The sequence below is a fragment of the Mastomys coucha genome, unplaced genomic scaffold, assembly GCF_008632895.1.
Source record: "Mastomys coucha isolate ucsf_1 unplaced genomic scaffold, UCSF_Mcou_1 pScaffold6, whole genome shotgun sequence".
Classification (NCBI taxonomy): domain Eukaryota; kingdom Metazoa; phylum Chordata; class Mammalia; order Rodentia; family Muridae; genus Mastomys; species Mastomys coucha.
The window spans coordinates 98,896,580-98,915,819 of NW_022196912.1; the positions used below are offsets into that span (position 1 = coordinate 98,896,580).

The window sequence follows — 19,240 nt, forward strand, 5'->3', positions numbered from 1 at the left end:
GAGGAACAGAGCATAACAATATTCAATTCCAACTGATCTGGACAGAGCTGAAACCACCCACTGCCTATGCTTTAAGAACAAGATGGTCCTCTTCCCAGCTGTAAATCCAAGCCATCCATAACCTCCACAGTGACATAAATGTCTTGTGTCCTCAAATAATAAATATCACTTTAAATAACTAAAGTAGCATGCCAATAATGGACATAACAGACATTGCTATGGCGCGCATGCACAAACTCACGCACACACAGACACACACACACACCAAGACAGCATTTCCTGGTGTAGCTCTGGCTGTTTTGGAACTCGCTCTGTAGATCCACCTGCCTTTGCCTCCCTAGTGCTGGGATTAAAGGCATGCACCACCACTACCCAGCAGCTTTCTTATTCTTTAGCTTTATATTGTTTTTAATTGACACATAACTATACAGGAGAGAGTATAATACTCTGATACACATGCACAATGTATACAAAAGGGTAATCAGTACATATCACTTCATAGATTTATCTTTTTTTGTGAACCATCATCTTTGCTGGCTCTCCTGACATGCACAATGGACCATAGTGAACCATAGTTACTCTAGTGCTAGAGAACATTACAAGTCATTCCTCCTACTTTGAACCCTTCTACACTCATGTCTCCCCTTTCCCTGTCCTCTCCACCGTCAGATGTGTTAGAGGACAGAGCCACAGAAACTATGACTATACTTCAAAAGGCTTCTAGACTTCATTTTAAGAACACAAGGGATGAATACCCCTCACTAACTAGGTCTACTGAATGCAGGAAATAGAGTATTTGTTAAAGGAACACACCATTAATGTAATTTCAGATATAAATACTCAATTTATCAAATGAAATCAAAGTTCTTCAGAGTCTGCTAATAAATCTATAATAATGAAAAAATATAGAATTTAGTACAAAATAAACATATGCCAATATATTTCATCTAAATTAGGAAAAATAGTTAGATGAGTTAGTAATTTTCCACAGGATAAACTCAACTTTTACAAAGCAACAAAAGAGAGGAAAGGTATGGCAAGATGTCAATCAAGCCAGCAACTTGCTTTCCCAGGAAATCAGTTCATACGTGGCAAAAAACTGGCCTCATTTTCTGAAAAGGAACCCTACAAACAGAAATAAGACGCATAAAATCCAAATACAAAATACATACACATATATGTATATATGTACATAAATATGAAAACAATAAAAGACAGACAGATATAGGTAAGTATTTCTCTTGCTTTTTCTTTTTTTCTTTTTTGTTTTTTTTTCTTTTGGTTTTTCGAGACAGGGTTTCTCTGTGTAGCCCTGGCTGTCCTGGAACTCACTCTGTAGACCAGGCTGGCCTCGAACTCAGAAATCCACCTTCCTCTGCCTCCCAAGTCATGGGAAAAGATAAAGGTCTATTAAAATCATAAAGGCACGCAGGGCAGTGGCAGCGCACGCCTTTAATTCCAGCACTTGTTTCTTTCAAAATGCCACATAAATCTTGTTAAGTTGTAAGATATTTTTTTCTTTTCTTAGTAGTACTGCAGATCAACTCTTGTACCTTGTGAATAGAATACTAGGTAAGTACTCTACCACTGAGCAGCTAAACCCTCAGTCCGTATTTTATTTAAAAAACAAACAAAAAGGATTACTATTAGTGTTCATACAGGATGTGTGTGGGAGCATCCATTTCATGACATGCACACAAGGTCAGAAGTCAGTTTTTTTCCTTCCACCTTTACCTGAGTTCCTGTGATCAAGCTCAGACTGTCAGGATTCCAGGGCAAAGGCCATTATCCACTATGTCACCTAACAGCCCCACTTCTTACTGGAGCTCCGGTCTCTGAAGCTAATTATAGGTAGTTGTGAGCTGCCTAAAGCGGTTGCTGCAAACAGAACTCTTAAAGAGTAGCAAGCTCTTTTTAAAGATTTACTCATTGTTTTACACTGTGTATCTGTGTATACCTGCATGAGTTTATGTATACCACATGCATGCAGATGACCACAGAAGCCAGAGGGCATTAGATCTCCTGAAATGGAGTTAACAGACAGTTGTGAAAAACTAATGTGGGTGCTGGGGCCCAAACCTGAGTCCTCAGCAAGAGCAGCAAGTGCTCTTGATCATGGAGCCATCTCTCCAGCCCCAAGTAGCAAACACTCTTAACCAACAAGCCATCTCTTCAGCTATCATATAAGAATTTTTGTGTGGACACGTATTTTTGTTTCTCTTGAGTATGTATCTAGCAGTGGTATTGTTGGGTTATATGGTAGGTTTGTTCTGTTTTGTTGTTGTTTATGTACCAGAAATCAAGCTTAAGTGCCCAGGTTTGTGAGGCAGTGCTTTTATCCACTGAGCTATTTCATGGGCCTCCACCTGAGGAGTTTTAAAAAGCAGTTGTAGCATTTACATTCCCACCGGCAGTGAGACTAGAAATTCCAATTTCTTTTCTTTTCCTTTTGGTATTTTGAGAGAGGGTGTCATGTAGCTTCGGCTGGCCTTCACCTCTACTCTGAGGCTAACCATGAATTCCTGATCCTCCTCCCTCCACCTCCCAATTATGGAGATTATAAGCGTGCCAGATCACATTCAGATTCTAAGGGTTCCAGATTCTTCACACCCTCATCTGTTTCTGTCCCTCGCAACCATGTTGGGGATCAAACCCAGAGCCACATCCATACAAGGAACTACCACTGAGTACTAGACTCTCCGGGCCTTATTTTTAATTTGTTTTAATATAGGTCATACTATACAGCCTAAGCCGAACTTAAATTTATAGTTGTTCTGCCTCAGTCTCCCTAGAACTGAGATTGCAAGCAGGTGTATGTCACAATGTGTAAGACTAGCTGGAGCCATTCTAATAAATGCTAACTAGATAAACATTCTAATAGATGCTAAGTTGCATTTCTATAATGGTTACTGGTATTGAAAATTTTATGTTTATTGGCCTTTTATATCTTTGAAGAAATGTCTATTCAAATCTTCTATCAATAGATTATCTTTTTTAAATGAATTGTCTTTTCATTGTTATGAGTTATAAAATTTTGTATATGTTATGGACATAAGTCTCTTACCAGACATGATTTGTAAATCTTTTCTACCATATATAGATAATTTTCTATATATTTTCTTTAGTATTACATAATCTTTTAATATATTTCTATATATTATGTTATTTCATGTTCTTTACCATTTGTGACCTATTTTGAAGTAATTTTTGTATATAGGTGTACAACTTTTTGTGTATATTTAACTAATTGTCTCAGAACTTGGGATGCTGAGACAGGAGAAGTGCTTTGAGTTAAAGGGCAGCCTGTACTAAACAGCAAGTACCAGGCCAGTGGGGCTGCAGAGCAAGACTCGTTTAAAACAAACAAACAAACAAACAAACAAAAGCATTAACAGTGGCATTAAATGAAGCCATTCAATAAAAGCAGTAGTATTAATAAAATCATTAATAGAATGTTGAACTTTTTCTCTAAGAAGGAGGGTGAGTTAATGTCTCCTTCTCACTGTTGGCAAAGGCTTACTTATCTGGAAGAGAGAGGTTCAGGTTCCATGCTAGAGACACAACTTGTAACTATACAATAAAATACTGGCCTAATTTGCCTTGAGTTTTAGTCCAAGGTAACAAATTAAGCCAAAACCACAAAAACAAAAGTAGTTAAAAGTGATTTAAAATGTAATGTTTCATTTTTTAAAAGATTTTATTTTTAATTTTGTGTGAGTGTGTGTGTGTGTGTGTGTGTGTGTGTGTACATTTATCTGTTGTGGGGTTTATATATGAGTGCAGCACCCACAGAGTCCAAAAGTGGGGGCTAGAACCCTTACAGCTAGAGTTATAAGAGGTTATGAGCTGCCTGCCATGGGTACCAGGGACCATGCTAGACTTCTACAAAAGCAGTCTGTGCTTTTAACCACTAAGCCATCTCTCCAGCCCCACATGTAAAATGTTAAAGTCTACTTTTTTTCCTAATTGCCACATGACATATAATTACAATAACTGGGATATTAGCCCACCTAATCTGTAAAAGAGAAGTTTGTAAGTCTAAAGTTATTTTAACTGTAACAATTTACCCATGTCATGTATTGAATGCTTAGTACAAACAACGCAATTACAAAATGCTTCTTATTTATCAACATCAACCTGGTAATGAGTATAGAATAGATTCAATTTTATAGATGAAAAAACTGAGTGTGAAAGGTCTAATAAATTATCTGATCTATAAATTAATAAGATAATTTCTTTATATATTATGAAAGTTGGATTTTGGTGGCTAGTGAGATGGCTCAGTGGGTAAGAGCACCAACTGCTCTTCCGAAGGTCCTGAGTTCAAATCCCAGCAACCACATGGTGGCTCACAACCATCCATAACAAGATCTGACACATCTGAAGACAGCTACAGTGTACTTATTTATAATACAATAAATAAATCTTTAAAAAAAAAGGTTGCATTTCATCTGTTTTATCATGCTTTCTCTAGATATAATCACATCTTTTCCAATGTTATTATATGACAGATACAGATATGCCTATGTAATAATCAGGCTCTATAACAATCCAGATTTGTCTTTTTGTCTTAAGAAGATAAAAGAGGGATTTCTTTTATCTAAGGAATACCAAGAAATAAAATGTGTCATGGTTTAGATTCACTGCTCCCTGGCTCGTATGTTTGAATGCTTGGTAGCCGGACGGTGACACCATTTTGGGAGTCTGTTCAACCTTTAGGAGGTGGGGCCTAGCTGGGGGCAGGCTTTGAGCCCAAGCTATTTCCTGGTCTGCCTAGATGTAACAGGCCCTGCCAAAAGCACCTACCAACCACAAAGGACAGAGCCACAGCCGCCATGCTTTCCCTGACAGACGGACTTCATTTTCACTAAAACATGACTCAAACCTCTCCTACCTTAGTTTTCCAGAGGGCCAATGGTTAACTAATACAGAAAATTGGTACCAGGAATGGGGTTGTTGCTGCAATAAACCTGACAATGTGATTCAAGGGCCTTTGGAACCAATTTATGGAAAGAATGAGGAAGAGTTTGGATCAGCAAGCTAAACAAGTCTTGGAATGTTGTAAACAGAGCTTAACCAGCCATTCTGGTGGGAATCTGGAAGAACAGAATGCTATTAAACATGCAGACAGTAGACTCATGGAGTTTTGAGAGAGGAAAAATATATAATAGGAATTAGGCTGCAGGCTCAACTCAAGTTACATTCTGGAGGTGGGGGGGGGCAATCTGGTTACATTTCATATCCTGATAATTTGAGTAAGGTTAAATTCAAAATATATTAATCATTTAGCAGAGAATATTTCAACATAGCATAGTATCTAGGCTATGGCACGATTATTGCTGGCTGCCTTCAACTAGGTTCTCAATGAAAAATCTAAGCCAAATAGGGCAGAAAGGTGTGAAAAATATGCAGTTTGGCAAGGAAAAAAAGCATAAGAACATTTAAAGTAGCATATGAAATGAATATGAAAAATGCCCATATTCCATTACTAAACTGTCTATATACTTAAGAAAAGCCATACACTTTGCAAGACCCCACCCAGAGGAAGCTCTACAGTAAAACAATGCAGCCTCTGGTAAATCTTCAATTAACAGGGGAGTGCCTGGAAGGGGAAGTGTTTGAACAGAGAGTGCCAGAGCAGTGGTGTCCTGATCCAACAGGGCCACCTACGATTCACTCACCCAGGTACTCAAAGGCTGCTACAATTATAATATGTAGGAACCAAGCAAGCTACATGCTGAGCTGGCAAACAGAATCCATCCAGGTGGTGCTGATCTGAGGCATACTTGTGCCAAAGTTCTAGAAAAAAGCTAATGAGGCCCAGCAATGTAAACAGAGAAGGCTCTACGAAGAGGCCCTGAGAAAGTGATGTGTGATGCCAAGGAGGAAAAAGCCAAGCTGAGCGGAGACCCAGCATGTTGGAGATACCAGGAGCACTAGTGTGTTGAAAAAGCTACAGGCACTGAGAAGAGCAGCCCTAGAGAAAGCTCACATGTACTACTAGTGACAGCACTAAGGGTGGAGCCTCAGTCCACTGAAGTATGCAATACCACTTCAAAACCCAGAAGCCAGATAGGGAGGGTCAGGATGGGTTTGCCCTGCTGAGTTTTAGTCTTGTTTCAGCCAAGGTGTACTTGCTAACCTCATTCCTTAACGTGCAATGGAGAGAGGCAACCTATATTTATTCTATACTTGCCACAGAAAGTCAGAAGACTTTGGGCTTTGAACTTTCGCAACTGTTGGTACTGTTACAGCTTTGTGGACTCTGGAAGTCAAACTAAATGCATTTCACATTATGAGCAATGTACCTGAGCTTATGAGGGATAAGAGCAACATAACAAAAAGTTACAGTGTGGATGTAAAAGTCTACTAAAAGCTTGGTATTTCAATAGTTGGCATCCACATAGTGCTATTTTGAGGAAGTTGTGGAGCCTTTGGAAGATGTAGCTCAGTTGGAGGAAGGGGGTCACTGGACAGTAGGTCAACCCAGTTGCAGTCCAAGCTCTCTGCTTTACAGTCTACTACCCAAGTTCCTCCTGCTATGGATGGAACCCAACGCCACTCTGCTATCCCTGCCTTTAAGCTGTAAGCTAAAAATGAACCCCTCCTTCCTTCAGCAGCTTCTTCCTGGGCATGTGTCAGTCATGAGGAAAGAAAGTAATACATTCTCATAATAAAAAAAAAAAAATCAATAATAACAGGGGGGGCTCGAAAGATGGATCAGCAGTTAAGAGCACTTGGTGCTCTTCTAGAGGTCCCAGGTTCAAGCCCCAGCACCCACATGGCCGCTCAGAACATCTGTAACTCTAGTTCCAAGAGATCCAATGCCCTCTTCTGACCTCTGAGGGTAGCAGGCATGCACTGTGCACAAACATTTATGCAGGAACACTAATACACATTAAAAAAGAAAATAAAAACAAGTTTTAAAAACTAGTAATGTTATCCACAATACAACTGAAATACATGAAGGTATACTACAAACATACCTTTCCAAAGCAGAAGATAATCAAGATCAATCTTATAGTTAAAAACTTAGCAAATCTGTAGGTTCTTCCGTTTTCTCTTTGCCATCCCTCCTCTTCACTAACAAAAATGGGAGGGGGGTTTTCATGGTGATACAATACCTATAATTCCAGGACTGTGGAGGTGAACACAGAAAAACCAGGAGCTATTTTAAAAGTCTGAGGCCAGCCTAAGGTACAGATAGCCCGTATGAAAAATTTAAAATAAATACACCAAAAAAAAAAAAAAAAAACCCTAGGGAAAAAAATCTAATAATCATTTTCTGAGTTACTATATAAACAATATAATCAAATTACTATAATTAAGCTTTTGATCTCTAGTAACATAACTCAAGACTTTGATAACTAGTTTAAAGAATTTAAGGCTAGTTGTTATGTCTAACTAAATAACTGTATGCCTAGTAATCAGGTCAGTGAGGTTGAAGGATTTTGAGTTCAAATCTATTGGGTGACACAGCAAGTTACCAACCAGACTAAACTATGGATTGAAACCCTACTTCCAAACAAACTTTCAAAAATTTTAAAAGAGGGCTGGAGAGATGGCTCAGTGGTTAAGAGAACTGACTGCTCTTCTGGAGGTCCTGAGTTCAATTCCCAGCAACCACATGGTGGCTCACAACCATCTGTAATGGGATCTGATGCCCTCTTCTGGTGTGTCTGAAGACAGCTACAGTGCACTCCTATACATTAAATAAATAAATCTTTAAAAAAAAATTTTTAAAGAACCGCATCCTGGGTATTCTAAGGCCTGGGACTAAAACTCAGTGTTTTAACACTTGCCTAGCACATAAAAAGCCACGAATTTGATTTCTAGCACCAAAATTAACTAAAATTAACTAAAGAAAAACAAATGAAAGCACAAGGCAGCGATAAACAAGTGGAGAGAGTAGACTACTTGCTTAGCATTTGTGAGGCTCTGGTTTTGACGCCCATACTCCAAAAACAAGACAACCAATGAGATGGCTCAGCCAGTAAGGAACTTGTTGCTAAGTCTGACGTGTGTGTGTGTGTGTGCGCGCGTGTGCGCGCGCGCACACACATAATTTAAAAATACAGCCCATGCCTAATGTAAAAATACAAAATAAATGGAAAGAAACTGAGCTTTTAGTGGGAAGAAAAGGGGAAGTCACTGAACTTTACTGGCTAACACAACAGCTCCTTGGTTAATCCTGAGATTTCTTATAAATCCACAGAGCTGAGGCAAGGCTGTGGCTCACTCCAAGGTCCTGGGTCAGGTCACCAGCACTAAGGGCTGAAGGAAGCAATGACCTACACGGCCCTGCCCCTCCTCTCATCCTGCAGGACTGAGAAGCGTCAGCCCGTTTACTTGCATTCTAGCATTATTTCCTGAGCAGGAGAAAACACAGAGTTATGGGAAGCAGCAGGAACTATAGAGATCTAAGAATAAGTCCAGAAAGTTGCAAATAGGACCATCCCCTTTACATATGTCACTGCAGGAAAACTGCCAACAACAGCTCACTCCTCTCGCCACGCTTCCTGCAGCTCCTCCAGCTCTTCCTTAAGCATGTCGGGATTCTCAGTCTCCCTTAGCTTCAAGCCTCCTTTTGCATCAAGATTTCACAGTGGTATTCTCCAAAAGGTCCCTTTACTCATGTCTTACTTCTGCATATGTGTCCTAAAGACTTGTACAGCATTTCTACCTCTAATGATAAAACTCACAGTATAAAACCACAATTTCTTTGCAACTAAAGGATTTATGGTAACAGCAAGGTTTTAAAAAATAGAGTTTTTCAGGTGCTTTACTGAATAAAGCACTTTTCAAAAAGGTGGTGAGTTTACTATGGGATCTTTTCTGATAAAGGAATTCTTGAAGTAAAGTAAAACCACATAAAGAGAGGGAATTTGTGTTTTTATAGGCTGGAATCCCAGGTACCAACATTTCCAAGGATTACTATATGAATGGCTGAGGACAGGAGGCAGGAAAGGCTGGGCAGAGCTATTATAACGGAAAGAGAGGCCTCCCTGAAATAGAGAATAAGATAAATTAACTAGTACCAACTAAAGTTCCATTTAAAAATCACTTATTTAAATAAACATTGATAAGTGCAAGTGGGTCTCAAGTCCAGTTGGAAAAGGTTTCTTTGGGATTCAAAATCTATCATTTATTCAACTACAGATTAATGAATTTCATTGTAAAATTAGTTGAGCAATCAAAGCTATTCATAGATAAGTATGATTAAATTATGGGTGAATAATACATTAACTGAATAAAGTCCAGTTATTAAAACAAGTAATCTAATTGCCCAATGTCCAACATTATAGGGAATAAACTTTTATATTTCTCTCCATACTTAAGATTTTAATTCTTCTATCACTTCATGTTTTATATAAAAGCATACAAAGACATAAAGTGCAATCACACTAGTGATAGGAATACTGCATTTAATTCAATGTAAAACAAAAAATTGAAAGTATACATTTTTGAAGTTTCATCTACTCCAACCCAACCCCCAAATAGTGAATTTATTTTGTAAAGAGACTATTTTTGAAATCAAACATAAAATGATTATATGGTTTTTGGCCTCCCATTTGAAATTTAATTTTGTAATCAAAATTTTGTTTAATTTGGAACAATCTGAAATAGAATTAAACAGAAGGGAAAAACCTATAAACCTAAAAAGTATTGATGCAAAGCTGCAGCAATATTTCTTCACAATTTCATAAAACATTAATGAAAGGTTACATAATCCCCTGGATTAAAGATTTTTAAAGAGACCTGCAAGGATTATCTTTTTCAGTTTTCAGTACTGCTTTCTTTATTCTTATATCCACAGACACAAATCTAAATCAATTCCATCTAGTTTTCAATGTTGTTTTGTGGGGTTGCTACTGTCTCCAAGAAAAGGTCTCCACTAGGAGTGGTGGTACACCCCTTCCTTTACTCCTAGCACTCAGGAGGCAGGGGCAGGTGGTGATCTCTTGAGTTCCTGGTCTATAGAGCCAGTTCCAGGACAGCCAGGGCTACATAGAGAAGCCTTGTCTCAAAAAAACAAAAAACAAACAAACCAACAAAAAACAGAGAGGGGACAGGGGGAGGGGGGAGGGAAAGGGAGAGAAGGGCTTGCTCCGTAACCCAGGCTAGCCTCTAATCAGCATCAATCCTCCTGCTTCATCCTCCCAAGCGTCTGAATTATAACTGTGCACCAGTATGCCTGCCTGGCAGCCATCTGGTTTCCAAGAGGAAAAAAAAAAACTTATCTAAGAATAAGGCAAAACATTCATATACACTTTAACTACAGCTTTAAATACATACTATAAATTACATTTAGTTTCCTGAGACAAGTATACAAGATATACTGAACCCACTTCACTCTCAGGAAAATAAAATCCACAAAACAGAAGCCCCTTCACAGCCCACAAGTGTCTCCATAGTTAGCCTCTACCCCATCAGTACTTCTCTCTCCTCTCTCCCTCCTTGGTTTTGTTGTTTAAAGGCTGGTCTCCTTCTCTAGCTCAGGGTGGCTGCTACCTTCCAGCAATCCTCCTGCCTCAGAGGTCAGAGTGCTGAGATTAGTCTCTAAGAATGAGCTATCCTTTCATTGTTCTCTCTTGCAATGTTTACTTTTGTGCTTGTTTATCCTTTATACATGAAATATTCTAAACCAGTTCCATGTTGAGTTAGTTGGCCAAGGTTAATGTCTTCTACATTTCAATGAAAGGAAAACGGTAACATGAAGGCACAAGTGAAGCTGTGGTGGGCCATCTGAGACTGTACACCATTGTTTCTCTGCCTTGAGTCCCCTGTAAGAGTGCATGCCAGGTTCTCGGGAGCCACAAAAATGGATCAGAATCAGAGGCTCAATGCAATGCATAGTAATGTCACACTGCCATCATCACCACCCGAGAACTCCTGCAAAACAAATAACTTTATTCCTTAATATTGAAGGGATACTTCTGCCACAGTGTGACTCCAAATAGTTTGTCAAACTTTCCTGACTGTGAGACACAGATTTTACACTGTGACTTAAAACATGTCTATAAGAAGTTTCCCTAACAAGATTTTTTTTTTTTTTTTTTTTGTGGTTTTTCAAGACAGGGTTTCTCTGTGTAGCCCTGGCTGTCCTGGAACTCACTCTGTAGACCAGGCTGGCCTCGAACTCAGAAATCCGCCTGCCTCTCCCAAGTGCTGGGATTAAAGGCGTGTGCCATCACCGCCTGGCTAAGATATTTCTTTATCAATTGCAAGGCTAGTGAATTCTGTTTTACTTTCAATAATCAATATTTTTTTTAAGATCTCAAAAAAAAATTTCTTGGGTTGGGGGAGTAGTACTTTTTGATAGAGCCCATGCCTACCTAGCGTGTTTGAGATATTTAGTATCATCCACAGTACTGGGGGGGGGGTACCCTTTATAATAAGATGTGTGTGTGTGTGTGTGTCTCTCTCTCTCTCTCTCTCTCTCTCTCTCTCTCTGTTTCTATTACCTCTTCAGCAAGATGGGCAGATATCCTGGTATTTTAAGGTTCTGACTGCTACTATTTTTCCTTAAAGCAAGTTGTTCTCAGAATATGATCCCTTGAAGAACACTAAGCATCGCTTGGGCTAAATTCTTGAACCCCACCCCTAGGCCTTCTGGATTGGAAACCTCAGGTGGAGCCAACCAATTTGTAGGAAGGTGTTTCCAATCTTGGATCTTTCTATGTGACAAGCCAGCACTGAGTTCTGCACCAGTCACCACTCCAAAAATACATTAAAAAAAAAATTTCTTTTTGAAATACCTGTAATCTCAACACTCAGGAAACAGAGGCAGAAGGATCTCTAAGTTCAAGGTGAGCCTGGTCTATACAGAAACCAGCCAGGGCTTCAGAGCAAGACCCTTTCTCAAAAATGTACGAATGAATAAAAAATAAATACAATTTACATCCCTTTAAGTAAAAACGGTTAGTATTACCAGATAAATGATAGTACAGGAATTCTAAGTTATTTTCAATTTAGCAGGGCATGCCTATCGGCTTCATGAATATCCTCTATCTGCTCAAGTCAGTTTCGCTCCTCTAGCTAGCTACCCCTCCCCTTTTCCTCTCAAATTCCCCATCCTGTGGACGTCCTTATTCTCCGGTATTTTCGCTGTCATCCTAAAACTCATTTCTAAAGTCCTAGCCTCCAAGACACTGTCACCTTGCTTTTAAGGACGGAGTCTCCGGTTCAGCCTGGCATATTAGTAGTATTTAGTCTCTCCTGTTTTCGGAAGTCCTCACCAGCACCATTGTTAAATTCTCCGTATCCATTGGCCTGGCCAGCTTCCTTCTACAAGACCACTCACCCACTCCCGGGCAAGTTTCCCCAGATCTCTCTAACTCCCTCCCTCCAGGGAAGTCACTCTTGCCCTCTTACCTCCATCCCATTTTGCTTAAGGGAACTTCCACTTTCCCGCTGAGCCCTTCCTTCCCCTAGTCTCAAATCCCAACTCCTGCAGCACGGAGCCTTGCCTCTGAGGGTCCTCAGTTAGGACTCCATCCAGTCCCAGACCCGCCGTAGGGGGCAGGGCGCCACGGTCCCTCCCCGGACGAGTTCGTTCAAGGTCTCCACCCCGCAGACCCTTCCTCCTCCAACAGCTGCTCTTGGGGGGGGTGGGGTCGCACCGTGCTCAGTGTCTCCTCCGCTCCCTGTCACCCCGGACCCCGGCCGCCCTCGGTCTCCCCACCTCCCACCTCTCTCCGGCAAGTCCTGCAAGGGGCCACTCCCAGTTCTCTCGGCCCCCGCGGCTCCCAGAGCACCGAGAAACCCCGGGATCCCCTGGTCTCTCCGGCCCCGGAGCCGCTCGCTGCTCCGGTTCCCCCACTCGCAGACCCCCGCCGCTCGGGTCTCTTCGGGAAGCCGCGCGCACACCGGTCTCCCGTCACTGTCCCCAGGGCCGCCGCGGGGTAACCCAGGGGACCTCCCGGCCTGCCCCCGCCGGAGTCCCGCGCCAACCTACCTTCCCAGCGCGAACTCTGTCCGCAGGAACCCGGCCGATCTCCCGCCGCGCCCGACCCTACCGCGACGGGGCCCGCAGCCCTGGCCTCTGGCCCGCGGCCTCCGCCTCCGGAGCTCAAAGCTAGAGTTTCCGGGCGGACACCGCCTCCGCACCTCAGGCCCGCCTCGTCCGCACTCACCTGCAGCTGGCCCTGCACAACTCCGGCGCCTCAGACTCTACCTCCGCCGCCAGTAGCCACCAAGCGCCACCACCTCCCCCATGACAACAGGCCCGCCCCATACCACACTTCCAACTTATCCATTGGATGGAGGGGCGGCGGCTTTCTGCTACGATTGGTTGACCCTTCCTGTCCGTCATCCTGTCTTTACCGCCCCTTTTCCTGGACCGAGTCTTCGCCCCCGCCCGGACCCGAACCGGCCTAGATCCTGCTTTAGTTGTAATTGGTGGATGATTGGGCAGTTCGAAGTTATGATAGGCTGCTGATAGTGTCTGTTACCTTAACTGGCAAGGAGTGTGCTGGCCGCGGTTGGTTCAAGCCCTGTGCACAGTTTGGTTGCGCTGTAGAAAGCCAAGAAGGGGCAGACGCTCACGTCCGAGGTTACCGGGAAGGGTTAACTCTTTGTTGTGGGGCTGGCGCAGTATACTCTCCTTTTCTAGTTCTCTTCCTACAAGGGGAAACATCTCTGCCAGCCTAAGGAGGTAACGTTTGCAAAACAATGACTTCGGGGGTTGTGTTTAAGGAACGGTCCAATTCCTCAGCAGAAAGGTATCTCATAGATCAAAATTTTCCCTCGTGTTTACTTCAAGTTTCCTGGAAGTTCTTCTTTCCGGTAGTCTCCATGCTTTAGGTTAGGGCAGAACGCGGCTGTTTATTAAGCAGCAGTCTGCTCCCACTACATTTATAAATATCGACAAGAAATGATATTTATAATTGTATCTGTCGTACTAAGAGTTTTCCAGCTTCCAGACGCAGGACTGGGTCTGCCAAGTAACCACACGACCATCATCAAGTTTTAAAAACACGGGCAGCAATTTATCCTTACAGTGATTTGGAAATGAGAATTTCACCGCGCCCCAACCACTACCACTTCCCAGCACTACTTGGCTTTTAAGTTTAGGAGTTCTTAAATAGTATTACTAGCTGTCTGGCAGATACTAATCAATCTCCCTCTCCCTCTTTCTTCCCCTCTCCCTCTCCCTCTCCCTCCTTTCGCTCTCTTTCTACCTCTCCTATTAGCAGTCTAAATTAGAACCATTGAATGAATCGCAGAGGTTTTTTTCCCCATCACTTGGTACAATACACGAAAATAAATGATTGCATTTCTCATTCATTTGGGTACAAATCCCAGTAGGCATTTTTGAGAAATCTGCTGTTGCTATAAAAACTCTCTAGCTCCTAGAAATACACTCATCATTAGCTTTCTCTGCTTTTCTTTTTCATCTCCAGCATTTTTCATGCTCCTAAAAAAGAAAATGCTGGCCTGATTGCTCTTTCAGTTTCTAATCAAATTTAAATATACCTTTTCCACAACCCCACCGGGAATAGGCAAAGCTGTGGCAATAGATGTTTAAGCAGGTCCATGCTCTCAAACACAAGGTCTTGGAATAAAGGCCTTCCTGTGGATCCAGGAGAGGACTTTGTAATGTTGTACTTTGCCTTTTTGCTGTAACTCGTGCCATATCTCTTCTATTTATTAACCTTCTGCCCTTTGTAGCACAAGCTCCAGAATCTAAAACTCTGCAGCTTATTTGGAGGGGGAGGGGGGAAGGGCAGTTGTCTATTTCCTAACCTGTATTTTTAGTCGAGCTTAAATAAACTGCATATTTCTATCATCAAATAAGCAGAAATTATTCCTCCAGTAACTATACATAACAATGAAGTGGGGGTTCCCCCCCCCCAGTTATCTTCTGGAGCCTTCTTCCCTTTTCTCTCATCCTCACCTTCCAATTTAGAAATAACCTCCCATTCAATTCAGTGACTCACAGAAAATCCATAAAAGGAAAGTGTGAAAGCCAAAATAACTCCAGAGATGTCTGAATCATTTCACTGAAGGAAAAGACCATGCACTGACCACGATCAGATGGAAGTCAAGACAGAAGGCCCAAGCTAACATCTTATAACATGTGAAGTAAATATGCAAATAGGAAGCGGCCTGGTGGGATGCAACATCCGAGCATCCTTTTACACAGCCTTTTAATGCTTCGCCAGCAGCCCCCTTCTCGCTAGCCTTGGCGGTGTGCCGTAGTACCAATTTTAGAGCAAGTCAGAGGGCAATTAATGTCCTAGCAGATAGGAAACAGTAACGTCATAGGAGGGCATGGCCATTATTATGGTCCTCTGGGTAATAATGGCTCTTGCACAGCCATGGTGACGAGGTGCCATACAGAACATAGAATTAGGCCACTCTCACGGAAGAGACTTGACATCTAAGTTTAGGAACTCAGACTGCTATCTCAAAAGTTGGTGGATAATTGCCACAAAGGTCAGCCACTCATTATCTCAACCACTAAAAACAAGCTTTTTTGTCCTGGGTGCTTTTGGCCACGCCCACCCCTCTACTTCCACCAGTCCCCTTCCTAAAGTAAGAGGAAATTTAAAATAAATGTGTACAACCAGCAGGAAGGGGAAGACTTGAAAGAAGGAAGGCTTTGAGACGCATACTTATGAGCTAACGGAGGCTGTTGGGTTAACAAAACTGTGCAGCACAGGGGAGATTCTTGTTCGAACCCTGCGCTTTGGTTTTATATTTACAAAGTTAGCCTGCAACGATTGCCCCTCCAGTTTTGCTTTGCCTCCCTGCTCTGGGTCCTTCTCCAGTACTCCCAGCCCCCATACCCCCTCTTAGAAATCAAGAGCCCTGGAGCCTGGTTGTCTACAGCTCTGTGTTATATGATCGTGGATGCTATCTGTTCAGAACCTCTTGTTTCAGACCGTGATGGCAGGTATGGTAGCAGCAAGTGTGACTCCTATAAATAAATACCAACTGATTGAAAAATGGGGGGGTCTCGCTGGGGTACCCTGATGTCTGAGAGGTACAGGAGAAGCCCAGGTCTTCATGGCCACTAATGTCATTTCTTCTCTTATATTTTTGGTTGTGAGCCCAGCCTTTAACGGCTGAGCCATCTCTCCAGCCTGTCATTTCTTCTCTACCTTCTTCTTAAAGAGCCATCTTTCAAAGGGCAACACTCAAGTCTCCTTTCATTTATTTTTTTCTTTTGATTATTTTTGGGTTTTGTTTTGTTGTTGTTGCTTTTGCTTTTTTATTTTTTTGTTTTTTTTGTTGTTGTTGTTGTTGTTGTTGTTTGGGGGTTTTTAGTCTTGGTTTTTATTTTATTTATTTGCTTGTTTGGTTGGTTGGGGTTTTTTTGGTTTTTTATTTATTTGTTTGGTTGGTTTGGTTTGTCTAAAGGAGCAAAACCCCACCTTCAATAAGCTCTGTTTCTTGCCTATGAAATTCTTCAATCCTCTGACCCCCATTTCTAGATACAATTCCAGTTCCAAATGGGCTAGAGAAGTAAGTTTCTGTGAGAGCAGACAAGGGCCAGAGTTACCTGCTGCTAGCCAGCCATTGGAGGCAAGGTTACTGATGAGAGGTGGTTACCTGGAGTTTCCTGATCCCAGAAGGTAGAAGCTAACAAAGCAGAAGGAGTTAGGAGAAAAAAGAGGGACTTGGTGAGGAGAAAGAGTGAGGAAAGAAGAGGAGACACTAAAAGACCAGACCTGAGAGAAAAAGGTGAGGAAAACTAGAGCTGGTTTGGGAACCCAGGAGAGCACTGAGCCAGTGTGAGGCCTGCCCCTCCCTGTGCTGCCTGTGGACTTTACCCGGGCTTGCAGAAGTGCACTGATAGATAAGTGCAGTGTGTAAAGGAAAAAAGTGTCTTGAATGCAGTCTATAGTACTCTTGATCCATATCTTCTTGTGAAGCCTCCCCAAGTTCAAAGCTTGCTGCTTCAGTAGCAAGTCAGAGCTGGCAAAGGAAGGACAAATTTATGTAGCCAAGCCAAGGACATGCCTTCATAAAGGTGTGCTCTGGCCGAACACAAGACAAAAGACGATTTTACCATCCCAAGCTGAAGAACCTCTAATAGATGGAAGAGTGCCATGTGGGTTTTCCGTGCTGAAACTGGGTACTATGGCTTCAAAGTTCATGGATAAGAAGGAGAAGTGGGGGAATGTATGGAAGGGGCTGTTTTCAGGGCAGAACTATTTGCTTTTTTGTTTCAGATGCCTGTGATTTTCTTTTTAAGATTTATTTATTTATTTTATGTATTTGAGTACACTGTCACTCTCTTCAGACACCCCAGAAGAGGGCATCAGATCCCATTACAGATGGTTGTGAGCCACCATATGGTTGCTGGGAATTGAACTCAGGACCTCTAGAAGAGAAGATAGTGCTCTTAACAACTGCATCTCTCCAGCCCTGTGATTTTTTTTTAATGTCATTCCATGCCTTATTAGTAAATATTTGTTTTCATCCTCAAGAAAAATGATGTGCCCTTTCTACCTGATCTGCCTGTTACAGGTAATATGGTGTGCTTATTTATAAAAAAGGGTGAGGTGTTAGCTCATAGTGCTGCCATTGTGCTATTGAAAGGGGGCCCCTAGTTACTATCACCAAATCTCTGGGCAGACCAGCTATTCTTCTACAGCAGGGAGTGGGCCGAGCAAAGTACTTAGCACCATTTAAAAGTTTGTCCATCCCTGTTTTACATGCGTGCAGAGAGTTTCCTGGAAACATGGCTGTTTTCCAAAGATTTCTCAAGCAGAATGCCTTCGAGAACTCTCATGTCCCAGCCACATGGAACCTTACAAGAAAATAAATTTAAACTTGGACCCTTCTTGCTTTGTTTTGAGACCTGTTCTCAACTGTGTAGCCCAGACTGTCCTCAAGTTTAATGGCAGTCCTCCTCCCTTAGCTGCTCAAGTATTGGGACTGCAAGGTACATACCACCTGAGCTAATACCCTCTTGACTCTAACACTCACCCACACCATATTCATTAATAATTTTGGTTCTGCCATTTACAGACTAATTGTAACTTTAGGAAACTCAATTCATCTCCCTAAGCTTCAGGTTCTTGTTTATAGAATGAAATGTCTATTTGACATCTTTTGCTATATAACATATCCCCCTACAACTTACTAGCTTACAGCATTTATTACATTTATTATTTCTTGGTATCTTTGGGTTGGAGATCCTGGTGCAGCTTTGCTATGTCCTCTGGCTCTGGATCTCTCCCACGTGTGGTCATCTGCTTCTTACACGGTCTTTGGCAGGATTAAGTTCCTTACAGAATTTACCTTAAAACCTTAGTTCCTAAGGAGCTGCAGACAGCAGGCCTTCGTCGGTGCCTTGCCTTGGCGACTTTTTATGGATCATGACATAACAGGGCCGCTTACTTCATCAAAGATAGCAAGAAGCAGAGAGAGGAGGCCAGACCAAGAATGCCAGCAAGAGGGAATTAACAGTCCTTTGTACTCTGATCAAAGAAGTGATGTCACATCACCCTTGCCACATTCCTTTAGTTAGCAGTGTGCGATTAGGCTCTGCCTACATTTAAGGGGAGAGGCTTAAACACTAGCAGGAGGCTCATTATCAGGAAGCATTTTAGAACTAGCCTACTTTAGAGTAATAATAAGTCTTACCTATAGGGCTCATTTAAGAATGAAATGAAATCAGAGAATGTATGCAATTCAGGGCCAGCATGTATAGTGTAATATGTAATGTAACAAATATATAACTATTATTACTATTAATCTTATTACTGAGTGTATATAATGATTGGTTTTCTCTTCTGGCTACTAGAAGGAAACCTTTTATGAGAAATAAATGAGATGTATCATCTAACCCTGACACATCATAACTACTTAATAGCCATTAGTTATTATTAGCATTATTAATGTGCGATACCTAGTTGTCTCTTCAAGCTATTGGAAGGGAACACTATCAAGGGGTGACTTCTACAAGTTAATCCAGCTTCTATGTGTTGTGTTCCCTTTTTCTGAGAGTGGCCTATACTTGACAGAGCACAATTCTAGGTGTAGGCTTCATAAAATATGTCCAACAAAATCATAACCTAGTCTAGTTTCCTATATTCTTTCTATTGAGGAGAGTATGCTCAAAACCTGCAAGACAGGCTAAACATGAGAGCTCCTTTAATTCAAAGAGACCTGCGTGTCTGGGTCCATCCAGGTTCTGTTGAAGGAGGAGGGAGTGTGCCCAGAAGAATAAGCAATGTCTTAGAGGAGTGATCTTTGCCCTCCCAAAAGAAGCTAGTCACTG

The 19,240-nt window shown here is 41.8% G+C and overlaps 1 protein-coding gene across 8 annotated transcripts in view; it reads right to left on the reverse strand.

Moving 5' to 3' along the window:
* Numb (NUMB endocytic adaptor protein) overlaps window positions 1-13,253 on the reverse strand; it is a 118,875-nt gene extending 105,622 nt beyond the window's left edge. For 6 of the 8 annotated variants that reach the window (XM_031357198.1, XM_031357195.1, XM_031357197.1 and 3 more), the window contains exon 1: window positions 13,137-13,231. The gene's annotated coding sequence lies outside the window, so the exon portion shown is untranslated. Of the gene's footprint in view, window positions 1-12,958; window positions 13,092-13,136 lie in introns of those variants that run through there. The other 2 variants (XM_031357199.1, XM_031357191.1) reach the window with 2 other exon arrangements.
* Window positions 13,254-19,240: the final 5,987 nt, after the last annotated feature.